General features: G+C 46.6%; 1 long non-coding RNA gene across 2 annotated transcripts in view; it reads left to right on the forward strand.

The window, feature by feature from the left end:
* LOC140599998 (uncharacterized) overlaps positions 1-15628 on the forward strand; it is a 151494-nt gene that overhangs the window by 115505 nt on the left and 20361 nt on the right. For both annotated transcript variants that reach the window (XR_012003138.1, XR_012003139.1), the window contains exon 3: positions 3870-3977. This is a non-coding gene — a long non-coding RNA (uncharacterized lncRNA). The remainder of the gene's footprint in view (positions 1-3869; positions 3978-15628) is intronic.

A 15628-nucleotide genomic window follows, 5' to 3' on the forward strand; every position in this document is an offset into this window, starting at 1 on the left:
TTTTTTCAGCTAAATGCATAAAAAGAAGGGGGATTAAAAAAAAAAACCCCAACAAGTCAACGACAACAAATCTGATTTTAAAAGGAGGAAAGGATTTGAACAGACATCTCTTCAAAGAAGATATACAAATGGCTAACGAGCATAGGGAAAGAGAGTTACTGTTGCTAAGAATTAGGGAAACGCAAAGGAAAACTATGAGGAGACACCACTTGTTCCCATTCAGAGGGCGTATGTGCGGATATGTATCAGCAGGCCATGGCAAGGGTTGGGCAGGACATGGAGAGATGGGAGCCCTCCTGCATTGCCAGTGGGAATGTAAAAGCATGAAGCTGCTGTGAAAAACAGTATGGGGTTCCTCAAAAAATTAAAAATAGAATTACCATATGATCCAGCAATTCCTCTTCTGAGTATAGGCCCAAAAGAATTGAAAGCAAGTTCTCAGAAGAATGTTTGCACACTCACGTTCATAGTGGCATCATTCACAAGAGCCAGAAGGCGGAAGCAACCCGAGTGTCCTTCAACAGATGAATAGGTAAGCAAGAGGTGGTCTCTACACACAGTGGAATATTACAGTGGAATATTATTTACTTGCCTAAAAAGGAAGGTAAATCTGCCACATGCCACAAGATACATGAAATTTGAAGACATTGTACTGAGTGAAACAAGCCAGTCATAAAAGTGCAAGTCTTATGTGATTCCACTTCATTGGGCGTACTAGGAGTCACCAAAGTCACCGAGACCTAAAGTAGATGGCTGGGGAGAGTACACTGTTTAATGGGTAGCATTTCAGTTTTGCAAAATGTAAAAGATTGAAGGCCTGTTGTAAAACAACGTTCGTGTACTTAACTTACAACGGTTAAGACAGTAAAAACAAAAGTGGGGTGGGGGGCGGCCTAACCCTGGTGCTGATCTCACAGATGGGAAGAGGATCCAAGGAGATAACACACACATCAGCAGGACTTTGGGCCTGTGGGCTGTGGAGATTAAACTTAAGACAGAACGAGATAACATGGGTGATGTTTTCCCAGGTTTGAATTTCTGTTCTCAAGAGCACTTTTTCTCTCCACTCTCCCATTTCCACCACAGTCTGCAGCCATGTCCAGGAATGCCCCATTGGGCATTGGGCCTCTTTCTCAGTGCATGCCCCTGAAGCAGAGCTCTGTCCCAATGGCCTGTGCTTCCCCTGTGGCTGGCATGGGGTGTGGGAGGCGCCTGTCCCACCTTCAGTGGTCTTTGAGTGGACCACGGAGCTCCTGTTGCTTCCATTCTGCAGACTTCCATCACACTGACTTTGCCCCGGCCTTGGGGAGAGGGAGGGAGGTCTTGGTCTTGGGGTGTCAGAGCAAGATGAGCCTCAAGCGCTCAATGCCAGCTGTGAGAAGCAGCATCCCTTCCGGTTCAATTTCTGCCACCACTGTGCACCCAGAGTGTTACCAGTAAGAGAAGGGTGAGGACAAGTTGGCTTCATACTCTCTCAAAATCCCAGATCTCGGACGGGAGCTCTGTCTTCCTGGGGTTCTGTCCAGCCTGATTGCCTCTACGGGGCCAGTGTCCCAGAACCCCAACATGGCTATGTTGCTTGCTATCTAACAGGACATTCTGGGTTGAGTTACTACAAGCACCGTTGTGTTTTTGTATGAGCAGGGACCTGGTGGTGAGCATCCTGGGCTCTGACTGCAGTGTGCCCTGCCAGAGTGATCGCCTGTCACCTGACAGGAGGTGACCCCCTTGCAGGGCTTCCAGTTGGCCTTATCAGGAAGATGGGCAGCTGGCTTGGGAGGGGAGATCAGATTTTTTTCAGGGCAAAGCAGAAGCCCATTTGTCTTACTGAACAGGAAAGAACAAAATCAAAGCGTTCATTAACACTTCAGAGAGGTTAAAGGAGCACATTTGGTTCCCAATTAGTATCCCTCCTGGCCTTGCAAGCATCAGGTGGAGAATCCCATTGTCCTAATCCAGGGGAAAGATGCCACGGCCTTTTCTTACTGGCTTAGAATTGGGGGGGTGGGGTACGCTCCCTGCCCCAGATGGGGGGCACTGCTTCCAGGATCACCAGCCCCTTGCAGACCTCTGGTCTGTTGAAGAGACAGCTTGATCCATTCTTGTTTGTGACAACCTTCATCTTCTCCAAGCTTCTCATATTTCCCTCCTGTTTTTCTTTCACCTGATTATTTTCTTGCCTGCTGTTTTTGTTATATTTTTGCCTATCCAGAGGTGAACATTCAAAGGCCTTGATTTCTATAACCAATTCCAGACTTTACAGAAGCAAAAAATCAGCAGGTTCAAAACTTGGCTCTTTTATTCACTTGACTCAAACTGGTTTAGGGCACACCTCTGAGCGCAAGCCAGAAACCTCCAAAAAGAGAGCTATTGTCTGGAATCTTGTCAGTCATCCAGAAGACCTGAGAACACTAAGCAAGTGAGTGAGATGCTTCTGCCCGGCTCAGGAAGATTCCAATCCATCTCTGACCCTGACAAATAGAGACCAAGGCGAGACAGATCAGATTCCCCAATTCTGTCTCCATCTTCTCCAGAATGCTTCTGGATTCCCTTCATTTATTCATGCTCCTACCCCCAATTCACCAGTTTTTCAGAACCTACGCCCATCCATCACCCTGATTTCCAAAGCATTATAATCAGTGATAATTATCAATTATCATAATCAATGATAATTATCATTATCAATAGAGTGGTTTCCCTAAAATGACTGACAGTACAGCCCATGACCTTTCTTTTCAGCCACAAACAAAAGGGAACTTAACAGATGTGTGTGTACGTGAGCGCACGCACAGGAATGCACGCACCCGTGCATGGGCGCTTGAGCGCATGCCTGCCTAATGCACAAACTCTTAATGAAAAACAGGATAAATTACAGAGAATGGCAACCTAATGATTATAAAAAGGTATATGAGGCATAACCCATTAGTGAGCTGCATTTTGTTCAAAACTGAGGTACTCAGAATAACACGCCTTTGTGCCGGAATGCACTCAGCTGTAGCAATGACTAATAATATAGCTGAGGATCTGCTCACATTTTTCCCCTTTTGTGCCTATTTTCATAAGTTAATAACTCAAGCATGAAATTATTTCAGGCTGAAGACTGGTGGTAAGAGCAGGGCAAATGTGTGGGAAACAACTTTTTGTTGTTGTTGTTACTTAATTTAGTTTGGCTGTTTTTAAGTTAGAGGAGTAGAGATGTCAATGTCCATTTTCTCCAGCAACGGGTTCTTGCTAAGCCCAAGAAAGCTGGGATTTTATTAGACAAAGCAAATGTTTAATGAGTGAGGATAGGAGTTGCTTTTCATACAGGTATATGCTTCTGTTTGGTGTAGGTTGGGGTTGTTGGGGGGGGGGGGCAGTTGGATGATATTGAATCAGAACCTTGAAGTGACACCATCCTGAATTTAGTGCCTTCAACTAGAAAATGTCTATCCATGGGCAAATCAAACAGCCTGGTGAACAGCTAGCTGCCTTACACAGCGGGAAGTGGGGGTGAGGGTATCAGTAAATTCCTAGGGCAGTGGACAGAACAGAAACAAGATGAATAATATTAATGCCTCTCCTTAGAGTCTCAGGACTCTGGGGTTTAAACGAGCATTTTCCTGCACATGGAACCAGAGAAAGTCCAACTGGAGGAGACCAGATTTCATGCGAGTCTTTTAAAAAATTTTTCTTTCCTCTTCTTTTTTAGTGGGGCATGAGACTTTGAAAGATAGAAATACAGGTGTTTGATCTAACAAACACCTGAGTAACTACATTCCAGAATGTGGTCACTATTTTGTAACGATGGCTCTGACTTTTTTTTTTTTTTTCAAGTATAGTAACCTAGTCATTACTGCTAAATTTGTACCCTTTTCTTTACTTCACAGATGTGCAAAGTAAGGAGCAAAGGGGGAAAAGACTTGGTTGTGGTGTGTGGCTGCCGGGAGCTTTCTCATCCTTTATGAGCTGGATCTGTAAAGGAGATTGTCAGGCAGGTAAGACCAGCACCGTGCCACTTTACAGAAGACCAGCTAGGGGTCCCCAGTGGATGTGAATGAGAGCCTCCCGGTGCTCGTCCTGTGCCGGGCTCCCCAGACAGAACAGAAGACAAAGCCCAAGGCTGCGCACACCGCAGCCCCCAGGGAGGGGCGCACAGACCACCCGCGTGAAGAAGCAGGAATTCCCCGCGGCCAGGGTCCGCTTCCCCGCGGGTAATTCAGGAGCAAGTCAGCAAATACTTAGGGAGACATTCCGTAGAAATACATGTACCTCGTAGGGTATATTGTAATCGGTAGCTAAATCCTGGATCGTTGCCAAAGAAAAGCAAAATATGCTGGCATCGTGTGAAACCACGTGATGGGTTTTGTTTTTATGAGTAGATTGCCCCATTTATAAGTCTTTGATAAATCCTCCCCCTCCCCTTCCCCAAATGGGATCTGAACTTGTTGAGAGTCAGGGCTATTATTATTATTATTGAAGGTGAAATGGGACAAGGGTTTCTCCGTGCCCTGCGCTGTCCCGGAGCTTGTCGGGCTCCAGGCGGCACCAGCTAAGCCCACCTTGGACTTGCAGCAGGTTCCGCGGAGCCACGCGCGCAGGGCGCGCCGCAGGAGCCGGCTGGGGGGGGGGGGGGGGGGCGGCGGGGTCCAGCAGCCCTCCCGGAGAGAAGGCTCTGCAGACTCCGCTGGGCTCCCGGGCAGGGGGGCTTCTAGACGGACAGCTCCCTTTACACTCCAACAATGACAAAAAAAAAAACTAAAAAAACAAAAACAACCCAATCCGCACGTCTCCGCGTGGATTGATTTGAGCTCCGGAGAGTTTCGCTGGCCGCTTTCAGAGGGCTGAAATCCCCAGGATTGTTTTAGGAAGAGTAAAAGGCAGCAACGAGGAGCAGGAGCAAGCATCGTCGGGGCTGGGCTCCGGCGGCCGCGGGCCCGCGAGGCAGCGCCCCAGCTCGGGGAGGTCAGACGCCAAGGCACCAGCGCGGGGGCCGCGGGGCCGCAGGCGCTCCCCTCTCCCATCCCGCCGCCCACCCCCAGCTCCCCAGGCGGCCTCCTTCCGCCCCTCCCCAGGGGACGAGGGGTGGGAACTGACCGAGCTCGACAGTTCGCACATCGAAGGGAGAAAGCGGCGCGCGGCGCACCTGACCCGGAGCGCACAGCGCTGGGTGCGCGGGGAGGGGGGTTGTGCAGACCGCTCCCTTGGGCCAAGCCAGACCTGGGCTTTGCGGAGAAGGTACCTCCTCCGAGAGAGTGTCCTCTCCTCCCAGGCCTCACCCGGAGAACTTCCAGAGACAGAAAAACCACAGGGTTCCTGGCACGGGGGCTTTGGCTTTATCAGCGGAGAGCAGGTCCTTCCTGGCCTGAACCCCGGGCCCTTCCTCTGACTGCAGAGGCAAGAGAGACACGAGCAGACAGAAACACACTTCTCACGAGCTGACTCACACCCAGAGTTCTACTCAGTTATCAAAAAAATTGTCTACAAGAGATCGTTGAGAGTCGTGGTGCCGTCTGCCTCCCTCTTGTCCCTTGAATCCGGCCCTGGGTCACCTGTCAAGACACCTCAAATCCACAAGAAGCAGACCTAAGGAGGGCTGGGCAGTCTTGAACACAGCACCCTACTTCCCAGTCTAGTGCAGTAACTTAAAAAAAAAAAACAAAAACAGAACAGAACAGCAAGAGTGTTTCTAAACTAGGTGGACTCCAGTTTGGTTGAAAGGAGAAGCTTGTGAATGCTGGCGGTGACCTTGTGTGACACTGGAAAACTGGCTTTACAGTGGCTCTGTGCAAAACAAATCGGGCAGGGAAGAATTTATGCTGTGATTCTTTGCGTGGGGTTTGGCAGGATTTAGTTAATGACAGCCCCGTCATTTCTACAAAGCCCTTAGCAGTGTGTGAGTGCCAGTCGCTCCACATCCTCAGAACGCTTCTTCTTGTGGTCAGTCTCTTTTATTGTAGTCATCCTAAGAGTTGCGTGGTGATAGCTCGTGATAATAATTGACATCACCTATTTCTAGTTCATAGATCTTTGGTGATCCGTTTAAGCTAGTTTGTCTATTTCCTTTTTTTTTTTTTTTAATTTTGTCCATTTCTTAATTGGGTTGTTTGATTTCTTATTATTGAGTTTTGGGAGTTCTTTGTATAGAGTGGATTCAAGCCCCTTATTAAAGAAAGATATGACTTGTGCATATTTTCTCCCAGTTTGTAGCTCATGTTTTCATTTTCTGTTGTTTTTCACTGTGAAGGAGTCCAATATATCCATTTTTTTCTTTTATATATTATGCTTTTGATATATCTAAGAAATCTTTGCCTTGCCCAAAGTCACAAAGATTTTCTTCTGTTATCTTCTGGAAGCTGTGGATATTTCAACCTGTGATGATCCATTTTGAGTTAATTTTTGGACACGGTATGAGGTGTGGGTTGAAGTTCACTTTTTTGCCTACAGGTATCCCCGCATTCCCCCCACATTTGTTTAAAAAGACTACCATTTCTCCCTCCCTGCACTGCTTTGCACTTTTGTCAAAAATTAGTTGTTCATACATGAATGGGTCTGCTTAGTCTTGAGTCTGAAGTTCCACGGATGTTTGTGCTCATGTTTACTCCACCAGCTTGATTATTGTCACTTTATAATAAGTGTTGAAGTCACACAGTGTTAGTTCTCCAACTTTGTTCCTCCTTTGCAAAGTTGTTTTGACTATTCTAAGTCTTTTGCATTTCCACATGAGTTTTAGAAGAAGTTTGTCAATTTCTACAAAAGTCCCTGCTGAGATTTTGCCCAGAATTGCACTGACATTGTAGATCAATTTGGTGAGAATTTATACCTTAAAATATTGAGCCTTCTATGAACACAGTATCTCTCTCTTTACTTAGGTTCTCTTTCATTTCTCTCAGCAATGTTTTATAATTTTTAATTCGTAGACCTTGTCCATCATTTGCCAGACTTGCTCTAATTATTTTATACTTTTCGATACTATTATAAATAGTACTTTTAAATTTTTTATTTCTAATGTTTCACTGCAAATATACAGAAATGCAAGTGATTTTTGTGAATTCATCTTGGATCCTGTATCTTTGCTAAAGTCAGTTTTTAATTCTAGTGCTTTTTAGTGCTATAGGATTTTCTATGTAGACTTCTCTTGTGTCATCTGCCAATAAAACAGCTTTCCTTTTTAATTTCCAACCCGGATCTCTGGATTTCTTGCCATATTACACTGGATAGAAACTTTAGGACAGTGTGGAATAGAGGCTGTGAGAATTTCTGATCTCAGGAAGGAAAGTATTCAGTCTTTCATCATTAGGAATGATGTTAACAGGGCACCTGGGTGGCTCAGTTGGTTGAGCGCCCAACTCTTGGTTTCAGCTCAGGTCATGATCTCATGGGTTTTGAGATCAAGCTCAGCATTCGGGTCTGTACTCAGCCGGAGTCTGCTTGAAAGAGTCTCTCCTTCTGCCTATGCACTCTTTCTCAAATAAATAAATAAATCTTAAAACACACACACACACACACACACACACGAAAAGGATGATGGTAACTATAGGAACTATAGAGGCACCTGGTTGACTCAGTTGGCAGAGCATCTGACTCTTGATCTCTGGGTTGTGAATTCAAGCCTCAAACTGGGCATGGAGACTACTTAAAAAAAAAAAAAGAATGATGTTAGCATAAACTTTTGGTAGATTTCTCTTATCAGGTTGAGGAAGTTCCCATCTCTTCTTAGTCGACTAAGAGTTTTTATCAGGAATATTTGTTGGATTTTATCAAATGGTTTTTCTGCATTTATTGAGACTTACCACAGTTTTCTAGTGTCATCATTTGACAAGTTTGAGTGAAGTGCGGAACATTTACTTCTCTTTATGTCACTTTACTCTCTCTGTTTATAATATTCAGTTATCTCAAATATTTCTTCTACATATTTTTAGAATCACATTAGACAGTGTTAACAGTTTTTGCCTCAATCATCAACACAATTTTGAAAACTCAAGAGGAAAATGAAAGTCTCTTGTAATGATCAATATTATCCATGTTGTTGCTTATTACATTCTTTCTTCCTTACTGATGCTCCAATAGTCTTTCTTTTATTATTTATCTTTCTGTTTAGAAAAATTCTTTTAGTGGGGCACCTGGGTGGCTCAATTAAGTGTCTGACTTCAGCTCAGGTCATGATCTCAGGGTCCTGGGATCAAGCCCTACTTCGGGCTCCCTGATCAGCAGGGAGTCTGCTTCTCCCTCTCCCTCTGCAGCGCCTCCCTACCCCAACTCATGCTCTCTCTCTCTCTCTCTCTCTCTCTCTCTCAAATAAATCAACAAAATCTTTTTAAAAATTAAATAAATCTTTTTTAAAAAGAATGAAAAATTCTTTTAGCCATTCTTATTCTGTATGTCTGCTGGTGACAAATATTTAGTTTTTCTGAGAATGCCTTGGTTTCCCTTTTATTCCTGAAGGATCTTTTCACTAGAAAGGACTTTTTAGCTGGGTGTAGGCCACTTCTTCAACACTTTTTCAACACTCTGGCCTCCGTGGTTCCTCATAACAATTTTCTATCATTCAAATTTGTTTTTCCCCCTAGAGGTGGAGTGTCATTTCTCTGTGTTTTCAACATATATTTTTTCCTCTTTGTTTTTCAGAAGCTTGACTGTGATGTGCCTTATATGGATTTCTTTGGGTTTATCCTGTTTGAGATTTGCTTGGCTTCTAAAATCTGTGGCTTTATGGTTTTTGCCACATTTGGGAAGTTTGAAGCTATTACTTAATGGAGCATTTTTTTCAGTTCTGCCCTCATTTCTTCTCCTTCCAGAACTCCAATGTCATGGAAGTTAGATCTTTTGTTACAGCACCACAAATCCCGAAAGCTCTGTTCCTTTTTTCTCCAGCGCATTTTCTTCTCTCTGTTGTTGGGAATGGATGTGTAACAGTGTCCTATCTTTGAGTTCACTGTTTCCCATGATTCTGCTGGTGAGTGACCCCATTCAGGCAGGGCTTTTATTGTTGTTTTGGTTGCCATGTTTTTCAGTTCTAAAACTTCTATTGGGTTCTTCTTTATATTTTAACTTTCTTGCCTGGGATCTCCTAAATTTTCATTTGTTTCAGGAGTATTTGTTGTTACTCTTTGAAGCATTTTTATGGTAGTTCTAACTACCATCATTCTAACATCTCTGCCACCCTGGGATTAGCATTTATTGATTGTTTTCATTCAATATGAGATCATACTCATTCTTGGTATGATTAGTGATTTTTTTAACTGAAAACTTGGCATTTCAAATATTGTTAAGAGATGCTGGATATTATTTGAATCATCTGTGATAAGGGTCTTCCTCTGACACCAGCCACTTTCTGGTGGGACAGTGAGCTGCACTGTTACTGCCAGCCAGGGGTGGAAGGCCAGGTTCCCCATTTGGCATCTGTTGACAGAGGTAAAAGTAAAAGAGGTCTCTACCTTACTGCTGGGTAAGGATAAAAGCTCTGGCTCCCCGCAGGGGCTCCACTAACAGCTCTCTCAAATGAGGGTCAGAGTGCCCTGTTGTGATTCCCCACATGGCCTTGTTTTCACTGAGAGGTGGAGAGAACCTCCTTTGATATTCCCCTTGTGGACAAGTGGAGGAGAGCCTGGGCTCTGCTAGGTGGGGGTGCAAGTCCAGGCTCCCCTCATGACCTCCGCTGATGGTGGAGAGAAGCTTGTTAACTTTGCAGATGAATGTCTCAACCCCTCTACTTGGCCTTCTCAGACACAATCCTGGGGTGGGAGAAGTCAAGATGGGGAAGGAATGAAACTTGGTGGTGGGACATCTGCCTACATATCCTCCTCACCTTATCACACTTATCACCACACACGCACTCGCCCTTGGCAGAGCTGTGCAAACAAACACTGGCCAGGGAGCTGGTTGTGTTTTTTCTCATTTATCTCTCACACCCGCCCTGTGAGATAGGCAGCAATTTAGTGCTCCCTATTCTTATAGACAGGAGGGATTTGGAGGCAGGGAGTCTGAGTAATATGACACAGGTTAGCATGAGTCTACACCAGAATTCTAAGCCAGGTCTGTCTGATTCTAATGTCCTGCTTTGTAGCCACCATGTTTTATTGTTCCCTAAATTCTTAATAGAGGGGAATGAGTGCCCCTTGGGGATATGAGTTTGCAGAGATCAGAAGGAAGGACCTAGAAAAAAGGTTAGAGAGTGTTTCCAGGGGTTGCAGTGGACCTGCGCCCTTCCAAGAGAAGAAACCTTCTGCAGAAAGAACGGAGGAGTTGCATGGACAGAGCTTGGGATTCCAGATTTGGAAAAACCTGGGTTCAAACCACACTCCACAGTAATCCCCCTGACAGCAGGAGTTTGGGCAAGTTGTTCAAGCCCCCCAAGCTTCTCTTTTCACATTTGTACAATGGTATGATGATGGTGTCTCCTTCAAAGTTTCCCAGAGGGTAAAATGAGGCAATGCATGTATAACACTTAGGCAGTACCAGGCCACAGTAATTGCCAAATAGGTGCTGACTGTTGGTTTTATTTGCTATTGCTCTGGAAAGTGGCAGGTGCTATAGGCCCTGAAGCTTGAGCTGACTGGAAGGACAATGTTACTGTGCTATAGGGTAGGGGCGGCCCAGAGCTTGTCCAGAAGTGGGGAGGCCTAGCAGAACCCAGGACCTCATAGGAGACACTTTGCAGGGACCCAGGCTCCCTGCATTGGTGGGACTGAGTGCCTTGCGACCTGGAGAGGTCATTCCCAATCTTTGCTCTGGTAGCAGTGATGGCTTCAGCAAGGGAGGGAGTGGTGGTTTCTGTTGGCTCTCAGACATGCCAGCTGTCTTCTTTGGGAATGTGTTTCTCCTCCCCAGAGGGAAGTAGATGACTGAGAAAGGAGGTGAGCAGGTGAATCGGGCTTTGCAAACACTGGCCTGTTAGCTCCTGTGTGCTTGCCACGGACACCAAGCCGAGGCCAGCATCACAGCAGGTTATGGTGCACTGCACGCTCACTGCACCAATGAGATGTATTTGCAAACATATTATAAACAGATTACATTTCTTATCCTAATGTGGCTGTTGGCTACCTGCCTGCGAATTTTAGCCTCCAGGAGAAAAACAATTGCTTCAGCTGAACAGTTCACTACTTTTACTTTCCATCCACTGCTCAGGGCTCCTTCTGGTTCTCCTTCACTTCCAACACACACAGACACATGTATGTACACATGCATACATGCAACCACACACATGCCTTCACAGGGACGTGCCAGCCGTGTGCCTGCTGGCCCCCTTTCTGCTGGCTGCAGGTGCTCTTCTGACCCACATGTGTATTATGGGGAGCGGATTGCCTGCTAATATGACTGTGGAGATATTTTGGCTTTTCAGGAAAAATCCTCTGCATGTCACCATACCCTTTCACATTTAATAAACACACTCTGGCTTCTGCTTCCAGACTCTTCTTTCCCTCCATAGATAAACACTTTAACAACCCACTTTAGGAGCGCCTGGGTGGCTCAGCAGTTGAGCACCTGCTTTTGGCTTAAGTCATGATCCTGGGGTCCTGGGATCGAGTCCTGCACTGGGCTCCCCACAGGGAGCCTGCTTCTCCCTCTGCCTGTGCCTCTGCCTCTCTGTGTCTCTCATGAATAAATAAATAAAATCTTTTTTAAAAAAAATACCCCCCTTTATTGGTTAACATCCAACATGCCTTTTCCACAGGGCTGTGAGGCCCAGGGAAGGGAGGGGATTTCACTGAGGTCCCTTGTAGGTTAGCGAGTGACAGAGGTTCTCCAGATCCACCACACACACTGACACCATCGCGGGGAGGACCCTTTTAGCCACCCCGACAGTTTCCTTGAGGCTGACCAGAAAGGATTATTGGAGATCCTAAGATCCAGCCAAACCAGACACAGAGGAGCCCAGGGCAGTGGGACTTGAGCTAATTCCCATCAACCTGTGTGCAAGTGATTTCGTAAGAGAAAGTCAGGTGGAGGCTTGCACACGATTGCCTCCTGGCCTCTCCACAATCCCGTCATGCTTCCTTCCCCCTCCTCTCCATGTTTATACTTCCTCCCTCCCTCCCGCTCTGTCTCTGTCTCTCCTTCATCCTTCCAGAAAGTCCTCCCTCACCTTTCCCTTTCCTCAAGCCAAGCTTATGCCCCACACGGGCCTACGGACTTCTTTCCTCCAGGGCCAGGGAAGTGGACACAGAACGACGTCCAGGCTGCGCTCCTTGGGAGTCTCACATCAGAGACGCAGGGAACAACTATTTCCCTGTCCACGGACAAGTCAGTGGCACGTCTCTCCAGGCAATGTCTCTGCCCAGGGGAACAGCCCTGGGTGCCCCCACAGGAGTCCAGATGTTCAGATCCTGCAGGGCCCCTGGCCAACTTCTATGGCCCTTTCTTTGTGTGAGAAGCCTGATAAGCAGACCAGGTTAGGAAGGGGATCCTACACGGACCGTGGAACCGCCTGCATCTGTCCGGTGTCTGTGCGTTCAAGGTCCGCACATGGGCACACTCTCACGTGTACACTCACACGTCCACATTCATGGCACATGTGCCCATGCTCACACTCATATGTGCACGCACACGCAGGTACGCTCATCCACAGCCGAGTGGCTCTAGGCCTCTCGCTCAGCACGTCGTTAGCTCAAAACGGTCTCTGCCTGGCAGCCAGTAAAAGTTACCAGTTTCCGCTCAGGTTCCCTCTGTTTGCACCTACCTGACAGTCAGCCTCTTGTCAGGCCTGGGGAGGCCCTAGGAGAGACACAAACCCTTCCAGAGGGGCCAGGACAGTCGTCAGCTCTTGTGCCCAGGGAGTCATTCCAAACATCCATGGGGCGGCCAGCCAGGCCCTTTGGTGCCAAGATGACACCTGTCTTTCACAGAGTGACAGCTGGGAGCTTGCTCCTGCCAGCCCCTCTGTGACATGAGAAATGAGTCTGTTGTCCGCTGGGGGCCTTATCCCAGGAGCCAAGGGGCTTAGTGCCAAGCTGAGCATACCAGGGGCTTGGCACGAGGGTGTCACCCACAACTGCTGTGATTCCAAAGACAGACTCTGAGGTCAGAAACTTGAGTGTGGGACGCCTGGGTGGCTCAGCAGTTGAGCATCTGCCTTCAGCTCAGGGCACGATCCCCGTGTCCCGGGATCGAATCCCACATCAGGCTCCCTGCATGGAATGGAGCCTGCTTCTCCCTCTGCCTGTGTCTGCCTCTCACTGTGTGTCTCTCGTGAATAAATAAATAAAATCTTAAAAAAAAAAATGAATGAATGAATGAAACTTGAGTGTGCTGACACTGCGACAGAGTGCAAAGCCACAGCACTATGTCACTGGGAGAAGCAATGGGCACCTGCAGTGGGTGCCCCCCCCCTTCTCAAGGTGCAGTGTCAGGAGAGTTTGTTTTTAATTAGGGTAGGGCAAGAAGGGAGAATTATGGTGTGTTTTTTTTTTTTTAAGATTTTATTTATTTATCCGTGAGAAACACAGAGAGAGAGGCAGAGACACAGGCAGAGGGAGAAGCAGGCTCCCTACAGGGAGCCCGATGTGGGACTCGATCCTGCGACTCCAGGATCACACCTTGAGCCAAAGGCAGATGCTCAACTGCTGAGCCACCCCGGCGTCCCTATGGGGTTTTATTTTAAACCTGTCCAGAGAATGGACCCTGGGCATATCTTAGCTCACCATCAGCCCCTCATGTACCTAACGGGCACAAGCAACTGCAAATTTTTAGTTATTTAAAATTTAAAACGTGTTCTTCTCTACCTCCAAAAGGAGTTTGAGATGCTATAAGATTCAGCATGAATGTGTGCTAATTAATGCACAATGGGACAAAAGCTTCAGGGCAGAGGAGTGGCTAAGCCCAGGCCTCAGACTCGAGGTGAAGGCTGCACATGAGTGAGGAACATACCTCCATATCACAGGCAGCTGAGCCAGCGGGGACCCCTTTCCCTTCACTCCACTGTCTTCATACCTTAGACACTAGGCCAAGCAGCAGTGACCCAGGCAGGGGATGGCGTTGAGTGGGGGAGTGACATCCACCTGGGCATCTACCTGCTGTATCTGGCTGTCCCTAGGATGTAAGAAGAACAGGGATACTTCACTTTTTCAAGTTTAGAAAGTATTTTTAATAGTTAATCTTTGGGGGTGCCTGGGTGGCTCAGTCAGTTAAGCATCTACCTTTGACTCAGGTTGTGATCTCAGGGTCCTGGGATCAAGCCCTGCGTCGAGCTCCCTGCTCACTGGGGAGTCTGCTTCTCCCTCTCCCTCTGCCCCTCCCCTACTCATTCTCTCTCACTCTCTCTCTCAAATAGATAAAATATTTTTAAAAAATATAAAAGGTCTAGAGGATCCCCGGGTGGCTCAGTGGTTTAGCACCTGCCTTCGGCCCAGGGCGTGATCCTGGAGACCCAGGATCTAGTCCCACATCGGGCTTCTGCATGAAGCCTGCTCCTCTCTCTGCCTGTATCTCTGCCTCTCTCTCTCTCTCTCTCTCTGTCTCTCACAAATAAATAAATAAGATCTTTAAAAAAAAAAAAAAAAAAATATATATATATATATATATATATATATATATATATATATATATATATATAAAAGGTCTAAACCAGAGTGTGGGGCGGCCCAGGTGGCCCAGGGTGGCCCGGGTGGCTCAGCGCTTAGTGCCACCTTCGGCCCAGGGCGTGATCCTGGAGACCTGGGATCGAGTCCCATGTCGGGCTCCCTGCATGGAGCCTGCTTCTCCCACTGCCTGTGTCTCTGCCTCTCTCTTTCTCTGGGTGTGTGTGTCTCTCATGAATAAATAAAATCTTTTAAAAAAATAAAACAAAATAAACCAGAGTGTGAAGAAGAACCCCTCTGGCCCCTACCCCTCAGGACCCCCGATTCCTTCCCCAGAGGCAACCACCATTACCAGATCCCTAGGGATCCATTCCAGGCTACTTGCCACACACATGAGTGTGACATGGAGGATAGCATACTGTCCTAGTTTATTTAACCAGTTGCAGAATGTTAGATGTTTGGATTGTGTCATCTTTGGCAAACACAGGCAACACTGCCTAGGAACCGTTACAGGTGCGCATGGCTCACAAGCCGGAGAGTATGCCCAGATGAATGCTCAGGGCTGCAGTTCCCAGGGAAAGCGCTAAGTACATTCGCAGTTTGGAGAGATATTGCCAAATGGCACTCCACCAAAACTGTCCCATTTTACAAATATCTAGGATGCATTAGAGCTCCTGTCATGTTTTTTGAACGTGGCATGTGATCGAAATGTGACAGCCTGAAGAATGATGAATGGTATCTGGGTGTAAACATAAGTTGCATTTCTCTTCTCACAGGCAATGCCGAGTATTTCCTCAGATGCTTCGGAGCCATGTGCATCCCCATCTCTACAGCTCATCAATTCTCACCCCTTGCCCATTTGCCTATTTGTTGCCCTCTCAGTAATGTGTAGGAGTCTGTATATATTAGGGATAGTTGCACTTTGCGATATTAGTCAAGAGTTTTCCCTTTTGGGTTTGTTTATGGTAGGGTTGGCCTTAGAGAGAAAACTTGATTTTTATATAATCATTTTCACTCATTCTTCTCGTTGGGGGTTTTATCCTTTATGTTTATCCTAATAAGGCATTCCTCCTTCTGATATGAAAAAGTAAAAATTATTATTTTATTTTAAAACTTTGATGGTTTCTTTCTTT

Source organism: Vulpes vulpes, chromosome 8 (assembly GCF_048418805.1).
Source record: "Vulpes vulpes isolate BD-2025 chromosome 8, VulVul3, whole genome shotgun sequence".
Lineage (NCBI taxonomy): Eukaryota > Metazoa > Chordata > Mammalia > Carnivora > Canidae > Vulpes > Vulpes vulpes.